The following is a 14,939-nucleotide window of genomic DNA, read 5'->3' as shown; positions in this document are numbered from 1 at the left end:
GAGCACTGATGTCTGTGGGTAAGAGAACCTAGCATCCTGACTTGTAAGTTATCCATTAACTGAATCCCTCTTAGAGCTCACATCTGAATTACAGCTTGGGTCTTGGGTTTTTCTATTAACCCCTTTTTTCACCTCCTACGTCAAACTGATTCTCAGAGTACCCCCGAATCAATGAATCCAGTTTTTCCCACCCTAAATGGGGTTATTATCAATAGAGAATCTTAAAAGAGATCGTGTAGGGGCAGCTAGGTGACACAGTGGATAAAGCACTGGCCTTGGATTCAGGAGTACCTGAGTTCAAATAAGGCCTCAGGCACTTGACACTTACTAGCTGTGTGACCCTGGGCAAGTCACTTAACCCCCATTGCCCTGCAAAAATAAAATAAAATAAAAAGATCATGTAACCTATAAAAAAGCAATGTGGGAGGGATAAGGGAGATTTATTGCATTCTCTGCTCATATATCCAAGCCAAATTATTCAATATTATATGAGGGGTATGTCTCTAGGAAAGAGAGGGAAAAGAAAACATAGAATTTATAGCTTTGGTGATTCTGGCACAACATTTCTGAACTTGTATGATGGATTCAGCCCAATCATTCTCTGCCCCATATGGAATCTAATAATCCCATAAATAACATCTAATTGTTATTAATAGCAGATAAAAAGTCAACAATCATTTGTGGTTGTTGGGTTATTCCAATTGAATATGATTCTTTGTAACCCCATCTGGGGTTTTCTTGGCCAAGATACCGGAGTGGTTTGCCATTTCCTTCTCCAGCTTAATTTACAGATAAGGAAACTGAGGCAAACAGGGTTAAGTGACTTGCCCGGGATAGCACAGCTAGTAGGTATCTGAGGTCAAATTTGAACTCGGGTCTTCTTGAGGCTTTATCCATTGTGCCACCTAGCTGCCTCCATATGCAATGACTATGAAGATGTAAATGAAAGAACAATGTTTGTCCAGTATATTTGGAGGGTAAGGTCTAGGAAGGATGAAAACAATAAGCACAAAACAATCAAATTTGGAAAGAACAAGGAGGACCCAGCGAAGAGATATAAGATGACACCCCCCACCCCAACCTTACTCCTTAGCAGAAGTGGGAGTTTCACACATGTGGAACATTGCAAATTTTCAGACTTTTTCCACTATATTCAAATCAACAGGAACTGATTAAGCACCAATTATGTGCCAGATACTGTGGGTATACAAGGAAAGGTAAAAACAGTGCCCTGTGGTCACAGGATCTCAAGGTCTAATAGGAGACAACAGTATGCAAATAAATTATGTACAAATGAAAACAGAAAGACAATCCTTGGGGATCTTATAGTCTAATGGAGGGAGGGGAAGGAAAAAAAGCATGGGTGTAGTGGAAAAGTCCAGAGTATGAGGAGTAGTCAGAAGAGGAAAGCAGACTGATGCTTGGAGCACTTTCCTTAGAACTGAGGTTCTGAAGAGAGCTGGAAGGGCAGAGGAAGGGGTCTTTGTTACAAAGTACCTTCCTGGGTGAAAAGGCTACTGGGGCTAAGGAACTTCCAAAGTGTGAATGCAGTAATCAAGTGGTCAATCAATCAAAATTTATTAAATTCCTTCTATTGGGCTAAGCTACAAAAAGAAGCAAAAGATTAAGTCCCTTCCCTCAAGGAGTTTACAGTCTAATGGAGGAGACAACAGTCAAATAAATATCCATAAAGAAAGCATGATAAATAAGAAGTAATCAACTGTAAGAAGGCATTAGAATCAAGAGATTTTAGTTAGGACTTAAAGGAAGCCAGGGAGGTCAGCAGAGGAGGATACCAGGAATGGAGGACAATCAGAGAAATATAGAGTGTCTTCTTCATAGAACTGGCAAGAGATCATGGGATATAAAGTGTAGGAAGACTGAAAAAGTGGCAGGGACCAGGCTATGAATGCCCAAAAGAGCATTTTACATTTTATCCATAGAGGAGATAGGGAGCCACTGAAGTTTATTGAGGAGGGGAGGGTCAGGGAATCAGACCACATTTTAGTAAAAATCACTTTAGTGCCTAAATGGTGAATGCATCGGATTGGGGATAGACTTGAGGCAGGCAGACCCACCTGGGCATGAGGTGATTGACGAGGGCCTGCAGTAGAGTGGTGGCAGTGTCAAGAAGAGAGAAGGGGGGGTCAACAGGCCTTGGTAACAGCTTGGATGTGGAGTCTGAGAGAGAATGAGAAGTCCAGGATGACTTCTAGGTTGTGAAACTGAGGAACTGGTGATGGAGGAGGCTAAAGGGTTAAGACTTGATCAATAGTAGCCAGAAGGGTTAACAGAGCAACTAAGACCTGAGTAACCAGAGGTTTAATATCAACCAACAATATCAACAGAAGCTTAGGGAAGGTAACCGGGGACCATTAACCATTAATAGCCATTAATATTCCTGGATCACAAGATACTTAGAAACCAGATCCTCAAGTAAAGAGATATCATCAACAGAGACCCTTGGGGTCTCACAAGTTTAAGGATGTCATTAGGAACATGTGTAGAAAAGACCAAATGTGTCCTTAGGTTCAACTTATGATGTTTAAATCCCCAAAACACACCTCTAGTGGGAAAGGTACCTACCTAAGAGGATGTCTTAGGACCCCAGGAAGTCCAAATTAGGATATGGACCTCCCTAAGGAGGTGATTAAGATAATGAGTAGGGGCAGCTAGGTGGCACAGTGGATAAAGCACCAGCCCTGGATTCAAGAGGACCTGAGTTCAAAGCCAGCCTCAGACACTTAACACTTACTAGCTGTGTGACCCTGGGCAAGTCACTTAACCCCCATTGCCTCTCAAAAAAAAAGATAATGAGGAGATAACCTACTTTTTCTCACTATAAATATAACCATTTTCCATCTCCCAAACAGAGACACTGTACTCCTTTGGGTGCTTCTCCCTGTGGCCACCAGTCTTCTAATAAAACTTGGGAAACCAAGTCACTGAGTCTTGTCATTCTTTGGGATGCCTCACAATCAGTCTGATCAATTAAACCCATCCCACCACAACACTGGAGGATGGTATTGCCAGCCAGTGATAGGGAAGGTAGGAAGTCGGGAGGGCTTGGGAGAAAGATGAGTTCTGTTGGGGACATATTGAGTTTGGGATGTCTGAAAGGCAGTTGGAGATTGGAGGCCAGGGGAGAATTTGGGGCAGTAGAGGCTGATTTGAGAATCATTATCATAGAGGTGATAATTAAATCCATGGAGGTTGATGAGATGACCAAATGAAGTAGAGGGAAAAAGGAAGGGGGGGCAGGACCCAACCCTTGGGGAAACCTATGATTAGTGGGTATGATCTGAAAGCAGATGCAGCAAAAGAGACAGAGAAAGAAAACCAAGAGAAAGTGTCCCAAATACCCAGAAAGAAGAGCATATCAATGAGGAGAGAACGATCAACAGTGTCAAAGACTGTAGGGAGGTCAAGGAGAATGAGGATGGAGAAAGAGAGATCATTAGTAACTTTGGAGAGAGCAGTTTCAGTGGAATGATGAGGTGGGCAGCCAGATTGTAAGGATTAAGAGAGTGAGTGGAGAGAAAGTGAAGGTGCCCAGCCTGCTCCTGGCAAACCTGGGGGGCCCTCACCAAGAAGTCTGAGGGAGAAGATGAGGCCCAATGAAGACAGCAGCCAGCAGAAGTGAGGCATGGGGAGGGGCCCTCCTTCAAACCTACCTGGCACCTGCGTGTGCAGAGCTGGCTCCCAGAAGGCAGAGTGCTTAGTTCCAGGGAAGGCAGAGAGATCTCATACTTCAAGGGAAGAAGGCAGAGAGAGACCTCAGATCCCATGACTTTTGCCTCGAGCAAGTCTACTCTGGGTGGGTGGGTCCTCTAATCCCTGGAGTCCTTCTCCTTTCCCCTTCCATCCCAGGTTTCCAATCTAGACCCCAGGACCCTTATTTCACCTGGACCACACCCAAGAGGATGGTCCTCTCTGAGAGCTCCCCTTCCCCATTGTTCTACCTTTCTTTCTCTCTCCCTCCCTTACCCTGGTCTGGGGGGCTCCAATCCTCCTCAGCAGACTCTCCTGGCCTTCCAGCTCTCCCCTTGCTACACTCCTCTTCTTCCTCACAAGGATATGCCCATCCTACATCCCTCCTGGTTCTCCCAACCATTCCCCTCCCCCATGTTCTCACCCCCTAAGGTCTGCCTGTCTTCCCTATAGTCTGGACCCCAAATTTGCCCACACCAACTTAACTCTCCTGCAACCTGAAAATATTTACCATCTTGGCCCATTTTCATTCTTGACCTCTCATTCTTGACACTGTGTGTGCCTTTCCCTCTGTCTTGTCCCCCCCCCCCAAGAGATGTTCCCTCATTGCATCCTATGGGAGAGCTGAGACCAAGAAGTCAGGACACCTGGGTCCCAGAATATATGCTATATCTCATGTTATAAACCTCCTCTCCTCTTCCCACTTACACAAGTAAGGAGTCCCTATCATCCTGGACTGGGCTTTGGTTGAAAAGGTTGGGGACAGCTAGGCGGCGCAGTGCATAAAGCACCGGCCCTGGATTCAGGAGGACCTGAGTTCAAATCCAACATTAGACACTTGACACTTACTAGCTGTGTGACCCTGGGCAAGTCACTTAACCCTCATTACCCTGCAAAAAAAAAAAAAAGAAAGAAAGAAAAAAGAAAGAAAAGGTTACTGGGTTGGTGAGTGGGGCCTTAAGGTATTGAGACACATCATCCAGGTACAGGAGCAGAGTGGAATTTGATCTTGGTTCTTGTTACTCCAACTGGAAAGGAAAGGAAAAATTTGGCAATGAAAAATGAAACCAAAATAATGAGTAGACATATATGTGGTATGTTTATATATACACACATATAAACACATATTCACATGTACCTAGTATCTAAATTGTTTCTATGTCTTGCATCTGCCAAAACGTTTTTCAGCAAAAAAGACCTATTTGTACAAAAATATTTATAGCAGCTCCTTTTGTGGTGGTAAATAATTAGAAATTGAGGGGGTGTCTATCAATTGGGGTATAGTTGAACAAGCTATGGTATATGATAGTGATGTCCTATAAGAAATGACAAGCAGGATGATTTCAGAAAAATCTGACAAGATTTACATGAACTAATGCAAAGTGAAGTGAGCAGAACCAGGAGAATGTTGTACATAGCAACAGCAATACTGTATAATGAAAAACTGTGAATGACTTAGCTATTCACAGCAATACAGTCAATGATCCAAGATAATCCCAAAATACTCATGATGAAACTTCTTCTTCCAGAGAAAAAACTAATATTATCTGAATGCAGAGCAAAGCATACTATTTTTCTCTTTCTATCTTTCTTTCTTCCTTCTTTCCTTCCTTTCTTGTTCAAATCTTCTTGTATAAAGACCAATATGGTAATATTTTACTAGAATGCACATTTATAACCTATATCAGATTGCTTACTGTCTCAGGGAGGGAGGAGGAGATAGAGGGGAAAAAGAGGGATAGAATTTCAACTCAAAACTTTTTTTTAATGTTAAAAATTGCTTTAACATGTAATTGGGGGGCAGCTAGGTGGCACGGTGAACAGAGCACTGGCCCTGGAGTCAGGAATACCTGAGTTCAAATCCGGCCTCAGACACTTAACACTTACTAGCTGTGTGACCCTGGGCAAGTCACTTAACCCTAATTGCCTCACTAAAAAAAAAAACAAAAACATGTAATTGGGAAAAATAAAATATTATTTAAAAATTTTTAAAAGGCAACTAAACAGGAAATAAAGAAAACTAACAAACTATTTTGCCAAATTATGTTCCAGATTAACAGAAGAAATAAATATTTAAATCTCTCAATATCAAGAACAGAACTAGAAGAAATCATAAAATAACTCCCAAAAAATGTTAAAAATTATTAATTCCATTTTTACATAAACTATTTACCAAAATTTAGAAAGAATGGCTCTTTCTGTGTTACAAATCTAGTTTAAAAGCCTAAACCAGAGACATAAAAGTATATATAGGAGGCAGCTAGGTGGTGCAGTGGATAAAGCACCGGCCCTGGATTCAGGAGGACCTGAGTTCAAATACAGCCTCAAATACTTGACCCTGGGCAAGTCACTTAACCCTCATTGCCCCACAAAAAAAAAAAAGAAAAAGAAGAAGAGGAGGAGGAAGAAAAAGAAGAAAAGTATATATATATAGAAAAATATAAACCTACATTCCTCTTGAATATTGACAGAAATATTTTAATAAATATTAGAAAATAGGCTACTACAAGATATTTCAAAATAGTATGCAAAATGACCAGGTTGTATGTATATAAGGAATGCAGGCTTGGTTCAGTACAAAGTATAAATGCCAGAAAAAGAAAGGAAGGAAGAAAGGAAGGAGAGAGGGAGGGAGGGAGGGAGGGAAGGAAAGAAAGAAAGAAAGAAAGAAAGAAAGAAAGAAAGAAAGAAAGAAAGAAAGAAAGAAAGAAAGAAAGAAAGAAAGAAAGAAAGAAAGAAAGGAGGAAAGGAGGAAAGGAGGAAAGGAGGAAAGGAGGAAAGGAGGAAAGGAGGAAAGGAGGAAAGGAGGAAAGGAGGAAAGGAGGAAAGGAGGAAAGGAGGAAAGGAGGAAAGGAGGAAAGAAAGAAAGAAAGAAAGAAAGAAAGAAAGAAAGAAAGAAAGAAAGAAAGAAAGAAAGAAAGAAAGAAAGAAAGAAAGAAAGAAAGAAAGAAAGAAAGAAAGAAAGAAAGAAAGAAAGAAAGAAAGAAAGGAGGAGGCATCTATTTTAGGTCTCCTTTTTGAGGAGTTTAGATACAAAAGGCAGAAGAGATACAGGACCAGAGATGAAGGATCAAGTGAGAGTTTTTTTGAGGATGGAAGAGATGTGGGCATGTTTGTAGACAGAAGAAAATGAACCAGTAGACAGGAGAGACTGAAGGCTCCCTGGGGACTAAACAATCATAGGAAGGATACACAGTGGCATAGTAAATAGTAAAAGAAGGCGATTGTGACATGATAGAAAAAGTCCAGACAGTCAGAGTGGAGCTCAAAAAGAAATAAAGACATGCCTGGCCTGTCTATTCTACAGACTGACCAAATAGAAAAAGATCAATATAGTGAAACGGATTCAATTTTTTTTTTCAACTTTTTACCTCTCCCTACCCTCTTTGTAAGCTTAATTTGTTCTTTTCCTGCTTCTTCTTATTTTAATCACATTAGATACCACTAGAGGGAGTCTAAGAATGCATTTCAGAAAAACCCAATAGTCTTTTCTACCTGTGCTGGATCTTCAAAACTTTTTTCCTAAAATTTCCTTTATTCCTCCTTCCTAACTTTGTCTCTCTCCCCATCTCCGTCAGCCCCACTCCGATGGACTTCCTGCAAACATTTGCCCCCAAAACTTTAGACTGCTCAGAAGTTGTATGTATATGTCTTACAAAGGACTCTACAGAGACTCTGTAAATGTTAAAGGTGATAGATAACATGGAGGCTAGCTCACATTTCATGACTTCCTTCATCTGATATATAAATACAATCATAACAATAACGAATCATAAAAACTTAAGGAAAATATCTTTCTAGATCCTACCATGCTAAATCTTTGATCTCTAAATTTCACGTACGAAGAGCTTTCAAAATGGACACACCCAGCATGGAAGGTCAGAATTACATGGGAAAACAAGCCTTGCTTCATTATGCATATTTGTTATGGGGGCTTTGGTTTTTGTCTGTTCGACACTGGGGAATTTATAAGGGAAAGAAAATCAACATTTGTTAATTGAAAAAATACAATATTTTTTTTAATCATATGGGAACGAAATGAGGCACTGATCATCCCCGTTGTCCCATCAGCAACTAGAATTGTGAAGGATGTTTTCAGTGAGCCAAGAATGGATGAGCTTATTTTTTTTTTAATTCAGCAACAAGAAGTACTTATTTTATCCACCTGTACAAAAAGTTAAAGAACATTAAATCTAAGAGAATAATAATAAGGGGCACAACTTGTCCCCAGGCTGTTTGTATCTGAATCCCATCAAAAAGATAAGAAAATAGATAAATTATCACAATAATCATAACCCATCAAAGTTCATCCCATGATCCACATTATAAGGTGAGAGAGAAGGACAGGGGGGAGTAACACAGTAGGAGAATGATAGCCAGGGCTAAGCTTAGGGCAGGCTCGATATGCCCTGATTGCCATGGAAGATTTATTTTGGTTTGTTTTGGTGGTTTTGGTTTTTTGTTTTGTTTTGTTTTTTGCAGGGCAATGAGGGTTAAGTGACTGGCCCAGGGTCACACAGCTAGTAAGTGTCAAGTGTCTAAGGCTGGATTTGAACTCAGGTCCTCCTGAATCCAAGGCCAGTGCTCTATCCACTGTGCCACCTAGCTGCCCCAACCGTGCCTTGTTTTGTTTGTTTGTTTGTTTTTTGGTGAGGCAATTGGGGTTAAGTGACTTGCCCGGGGTCACACAGCTAGTAAGTGTTAAGTGTCTGAGGCTGGATTTGAACTCAGGTCCTCCTGACTCCAGGGCCAGTGCTCTATCCACTGTGCCACCTAGCTGCCCCTACCATGGAAGTTTTGAAGGCCTAGAAGGAACCCTGAGATACTTGACCCCTGGAATCTGGAAATACTACTGACTGGGTTAGTATCCCTGTTAGTAGTCTCTATGGATTTAAGAAACCAAATGGGAATACATAAGGTCCGGCTCTGCTTGAAACTGTTAAAAATCACCTGTATAATGAGTTTGAAAAGGTGAAGACAGCAAATGATATACCTTCATGTTCCTGTAGCACAAGAAGGCAAGAGAAGTCACAACAAATCCATCAGTCAACAAACATTTGTTAAGTGTTTACCATATGTCAGGCACCATGATAAGTGCTAGTGAAAATAGTCCCTACTCTCAAGGAGGATACTGGCTGGCGAGGTGGGTTGAGTGCTGGGCCTTGAGTCAGGGAGATTCATCTCCATGAATTCAGATCTGGCCTCAGACACTTATATAGCTCTGTGACCCTGGGCAACAGCAAACCACTCTGGTATCTTTGCCAAAAAAACTTCATGGACAATATGGTAGACAGGGTGAAGAAGAATTGGACACAACTGCGTGACTAAACAGAAGCTTTCAGTCTAATGGGGGAGACAGTGAGTAAACTGTGTACAAACAAGATTTAGACAGGATAAATTAGGAATGATTTCACTGGGAAGGCCTTATCATTAAGACAGATTGAATAAGGCTTCTTTTTGTTGTTGTTTTTTGTTTTCGTTTTGGGGTTTTTTTGCGGGGCAATGGGGGTTAAGTGACTTGCCCAGGGTCACACAGCTAGTAAGTGTCAAGTGTCTGAGGCCGGATTTGAACCAGGCCCTCCTGAATCCAGGGCCAGTGCTCTATCCACTGCACCACCTAGCTGTCCCTGAATGAGGTTTCTTATAGAAGGAAGGATTTTTGTTGGGACTTGAAGGAAAGCCCAAGATGGTTTGATGAGAAAGGAGAAAATTCCGGGCATGGGAAATCACCAGTGGAAATACCTGGAGTCCAGAAATGGAGTGTCCTATTCAAACACCAGGAAGAAAGTCAGTACCATCCAATAGCAGAGTATATAGATGTGAGAAATAATTATTAATAATCAATATCAGAGGGGGCAGCTAGATGGCGCAGTGGATAGAGCACCAGCCCTGGAGTCAAGAGTACCTGAGTTCAAATCCAGCCTCAGACACTTAACACTTACTAGCTATGTGACCCTGGGCAAGTCACTTAACCCCAATTGCCTCACCAAAAAAAAAAAATTAATAATAATCAATATCAGGGCAGCTAGGTGGCACAGTGGATAAAGCACTGGCCCTGGATTCAGGAGGGCCTGAGTTCAAATCCAGCCTCAGACACTCAACATTTACTAGCTGTGTGACCCTGGGCAAGTCATTTAACCCGCATGGCCCCACAAAAAAAAAAAAATCAAGATCTTAGGGGACCCAAAGATCTCCCCTTCTTTCTCAGTCCTTTGTCCCTCCCTCACTCAAGGTCTAAGTTCTCCCTGAAACTAAAATTCATCTGGGTCAAACCAGACCCAAGCTCATAAAGGAGTCCAAGTGGGGACAAATCTTTTTGTCTAGATAGGCCAAAGACATTACTGATTGAGATTAAACCACACCTAGATGAAAGGATTCGGGATCAGGGGTTTTGCATTCTCTGATGTCATTCTTGGACTTCATTTTATTATAACCACTTCCAAATCATGTCAACCAATTAGATTTGAATAATGCTAACCAATTAAATGTGTTTCCCATGTGATGGACCTCCTACAATAGAAAGGTTTATGAGCCGAGACTGACCATGAGGAGAGGCCTTTGGTCTGAGAGAGATGGCCATAGACCTCATTTTACTAATATCCTGCCAGCCGTATTAATAAAATGATTAAATTACCCAGATGCCATGTCTCTCATTATTTTTAATCATTACATAGGGGATGTGAGTAAGGTATTAAAAAAGAGTGTAAAGGTAGGAGGTGCCAGATTATGAAGGGCTTTTACAGCCAAACAGGGTTTTAAATTTGAACCTGAAGGTGATAGGGAGCCCCAGGAGTTAATGGGAGAATGGCATGGTTTACCTGTGTTTTAAGAAGATCAATTTGATATTTGGGGAAGATGGTCAGATTAGAGAGAGACATGAGCCAGGGAAATCAGATGGGAGGTTATGGCAATACTCCAGGTGTGAAGTAAAGAGGATGTGTACTGGGGTGATACAGGCAGTGTTAGAGAAGGGAGGAGGCATTGACAAGACATGAAGATAGAACTGACAGGACTCAGTGAGAGATTGGATATGGGGGCAGGGTGAGAGAAAGTGGAGAGTCAAGGATACTATCTAGAGTGTAAACCTGAAAGACTGGAAAGGTAGTGCTGTCTTCCACATGAAGAGGAAAGGTAGAAAGAGGGGAGGGCTTGGGGAAAGGATACTGAACTTAGTTTTAGACATGTTGGGTTTAAGATGTCTATAAAACTTCTAGTCCTAGATGTTCGGCTGGTAGTCGGAGGCAAGATTAAAGATTAGCAGTACTGGACAAATAGATGCAAGGATCATCTGCAGTGAGATGATAATTGAATCCATGGGAATTGATGAGATCACCAAGCAAAAATGAGAAGGGCAAAGAATAAAGGACAGAACATTAGGGGATGCCTGTATTTAATGATGACCCGAATGAAGATCCAGCAAAGGAAACTGAGATGGAATGGTCAGACATGTAGGAGGAGAATCAGGAGAGAATATTGTCACAAAAATATAAAGAGAAGAGAATATCAAAGAAAAGAAGGTGATCGACAGTGTCAAAAGTTAAAGAGAAGGGGCAACTAGGTGGCACAGTGGATAGAGTACCAGCCCTGGAGTCAGGAGGACCTGAGTTCAAATCCACCCTCAGACACTTAACACTAGCTGTGTGACCCTGGGCAAGTCACTTAACCCCAATTGCCTCACTAAAAAAACCAAAACAAATAAAAGTTAAAAGAGAAGTCAAGAAGGATAAAGACTGAGAAATGGCCACTAATTTTTTTAATAAAGCAATTATTTATTTTAACTCGTTTTTAAAAGTTGAATTCCAAATTTTCTTTCCTTTCAGTCCCTCCCCCACCCAGTGAGAAGGCAAGCAATATGATATCAATTATACATATGAAATCATGCAAAACGTATTTCCATATTAGCCATGTTAAGGTCATTAGATTTGGTGAGCAAGAGATCATCAGTAACTTTGAAGAGAGCAGTTGGATAATGAGGGCAGAAGCCTAACTACATAAGACAACAAGGAACGAAAGAGAAGACATCAATTCCACAGGGCCTTCTCTAGAAGTTTAGCCACAAAAGGGAGAAGTATAAGACAATAGCTAAAGGAGATGGAAGGATCAAGTGAGAATGGGGAAGCCATGGATGTATTTTGGGGCATTTGAGAAGCAGCCAGTAGACAGAGACTTAGGACTAATGAGAAAGTAGGGGTGATAGAGGCATCTTCTATGCTATAGAAAATAGAATGGAATGGAATCACTTGTGCTTGTAGAGGGGTTTGCCTTGGCAAGGAGAAAGGCTAATTCTTTATGTGATGCAGGAGTAAAGGATCTGTAAAGCATCTGAATAATGTGAGATGAAGAAGAGGGAAGAAGAGGTCACACTTGGCAAAAGGCCTCACTTTTTTTCAATGAAATATGAGGCAATGTTCTCAGCTGACAGGGTGTGGGGAGAGGAGGAACTTTTAGGGGTTTCAGGAAAGATGAAAAGGTTTGGAAAATCCACAGTAGTGTGGGATGATGATTCAATTAGGCAGTTGTAAAAGGATTGTCTTATGTAACAAATTTGTAGTGGACACAGACAACACAGTTTTGTGATTTTTCTCTAGCTAAATTCAACAGCGAGTGGGTAGAAGTGAAAGTAGCAGATGGTGGGAGTTATCAAAGGCTAATTGATGATAGAATAAGTGGGCAAGGGACTCAAGAGAAGAGGGCAGTGTAGAGTTGAGTTGGTTCACCAAGGGGCCAAGATGAGGAAAGGAAGAGAGTGATGTCAGTGAGGACCTGGGAGAGAACTCAGGAAAAGAGAAAATGGGAATCATTGTGAAGACAAAGAACAGATTTGGGGGTTGCATTACAGAGGTTGAAGTAGAATGACAGCAGATTATGATGAGGTAAGGGAATTTCAGAATTCATGAACATATATAAGTGAAACACTTGGGTTATAGCACCATCTCTACGTTACTGAAGCAGAATGAAAGAGTACTTCATGGGAAACAAGTAAGTTAGGAGGGGCAGCTAGGTGGCGCAGTGGATAGAGCACCAGCCCTGGATTCAGGAGGACCTGAGTTCAAATCTGGCCTCAGACACTTAACACTTACTAGCTGTGTGACCCTGGGCAAGTCGCTTAACCCCAATTGCCTCACCAAAAAGACCCCCAAAAAAACAAAAACAAAAACAAGTTAGGAACTGAAAGATTAGGTTGTTTGGGACAGTATCAACACATGTGATGAAGTCTCCTTGTGTGAGGGCAAGAATTGTGGAAGAAAGAAAGACCAAGAGCCAAATATTAAACACATTGAAGAAAAAAGTGTATCCTAAAAGACAGTAGAAGAGGGCAGCTAGGTGGCACATTGGATAAAGCACCAGCCCTGGATTCAGGAGGACCTGAGTTCAAATCAGGCCACAGACACTTGACACTTACTAGCTGTGTGACCCTGAGCAAGTCACTTAACCCTCATTGCCTGGCCAAAAAAAAAAAAAAAAGACAGTAGAAAACATCTATCACACTTTTGACTGAGTAGTCAGTGTAGGATGAGTGAACTTCAAAGGAATGGTGAGGTAGAGGGAGAGTATCAAAATAACAATGGGAGGAAAGGGGAATGCCAACTCCCCCACCTCAACCTGTGAGTAGTAAAGTATAAGTAAACTAGTGCAGGAAAGGATAGCCAGGGAAATTGTGTCATCAGAATGGAGCCAGGTCGCAGTGAGTGCAAAAAGATGGACATGGCTCTTCCCTTGAGCCGTCCTAGGTAATCAGTTAAAATGGTGAGGTACTCTCTTGATCCAGAGAACCCCACAAAATCATGCAAGTCAAGGGGTTCAAATCTCCGGGTCCACTTCAAGAATACCCGTGAAACAGCCCAAGCTATCAAGGGCATGCACATCCGAAAAGCCACCAAGTATTTGAAAGATGTCACATTGAAGAAACAATGTGTTCCCTTCCATCGATACAATGGTGGAGTTAGCAGGTGTGCCCAGGCTAAGCAGTGGGGTTGGCCCAAAAAGAGTGCTGAGTTCTTGCTGCATATGCTTAAAAATGCAAAAAGTAATGCTGAACTGAAGGCTTTGGATGTGGATTCTCTTGTCATTGAGCATATCCAGGTTAACAAGGCTCCCAAAATGTGACGGCGTACTTACAGGGCTCATGGCCGAATCAACCCATAAATGAGTTCCCCTTGCCATATTGACATGATACTGACTGAAAAGGAACAAATTGTTCCTAAACCAGAAGAGGAGGTTGCTCAAAAGAAAAAGATATCCCAAAAGAAACTGAAGAAGAGAGTGGATTTCAGCTCAAAGCAGGAGAGGGAGAACAATCTCACCCAGAGGACATTCACTCTGAATAGTCTCTACAGTTGCACATCCTGAAGTTAAAGAATATAATACCCAGTTTCCCATACACATCCATGGCTACAAGAGTTCGTGTTTCCCTACGGATTGTCTCCCCTGAGGTCTTCTCTTAAAGTGACTCAGCAACCAACTGCTTACCCTCATGGCAAGCACACAGTCAAGCTCAGCATCCAAATAATCAGTAGTATTATCCCCTTCTGAAAACACAGCAGGCAGCATAGGGCATGATATCCTTTCCTCTCCTCACCTGGATGAGATTGGGTGCCACAAAAGCACATCAGGAATTCTAGATTTCATAAATAAATTCAAAAGATTAAGGTGATACAAGGATTCAATGCATCACAAAGAACATGTCAGCAGCCACTAAACACTTTACTAGAGAGAGTTTGGGAATGAAAGAAATCAGAATTAAGAGAGGTATCTTCCCCGAATTGAGAATGTGGAAAGCTTCTGGTTATCAATACGGTCACCCTACCACAAAAATTCAGACTGGACCAAATAACAACAGGAAGCTTGTTAAGACAATAAATGACAGAACAGTGACATCAAAAAAGCTGACTGAAACTCTAGCTTCTCCACAGAACTGAAAGTGGTGGCTAGAGAAACGCGCATAATTACAGACTCGATTGCTTCACAGTGACTCATGAATTATTAGTAAAGCTCTTTACCAGCTTCTTCTCAGATACAAGTTTGATCCTACCTTTCTTAACAGAAGGCATCATATATCTATTACCTAAATATGAGGAAACCATGTAGACAAATTACATATTTATGAACTTTATATAAAATATTCACAGCCTGTATGTCTAATAAAAAGCTATAAACACCTACAAGAAAATAATATGTTGACTGAGTAACAAAATGGTTGTGGCAAAAAGTCCCACAGGTTTAAGGAG

General features: G+C 41.5%; 1 pseudogene; it reads left to right on the top strand.

Annotated features, from left to right (window-relative positions):
- Positions 1 to 13,426: 13,426 nt before the first annotated feature.
- Positions 13,427 to 14,061, top strand: LOC122732269 (annotated as a pseudogene).
- The last annotated feature ends 878 nt before the right edge of the window (positions 14,062 to 14,939 follow it).

Source organism: Dromiciops gliroides, chromosome 6 (genome assembly GCF_019393635.1).
Source record: "Dromiciops gliroides isolate mDroGli1 chromosome 6, mDroGli1.pri, whole genome shotgun sequence".
Classification (NCBI taxonomy): Eukaryota; Metazoa; Chordata; class Mammalia; order Microbiotheria; family Microbiotheriidae; genus Dromiciops; species Dromiciops gliroides.
This window is presented reverse-complemented; position numbering and strand designations above follow the sequence as displayed.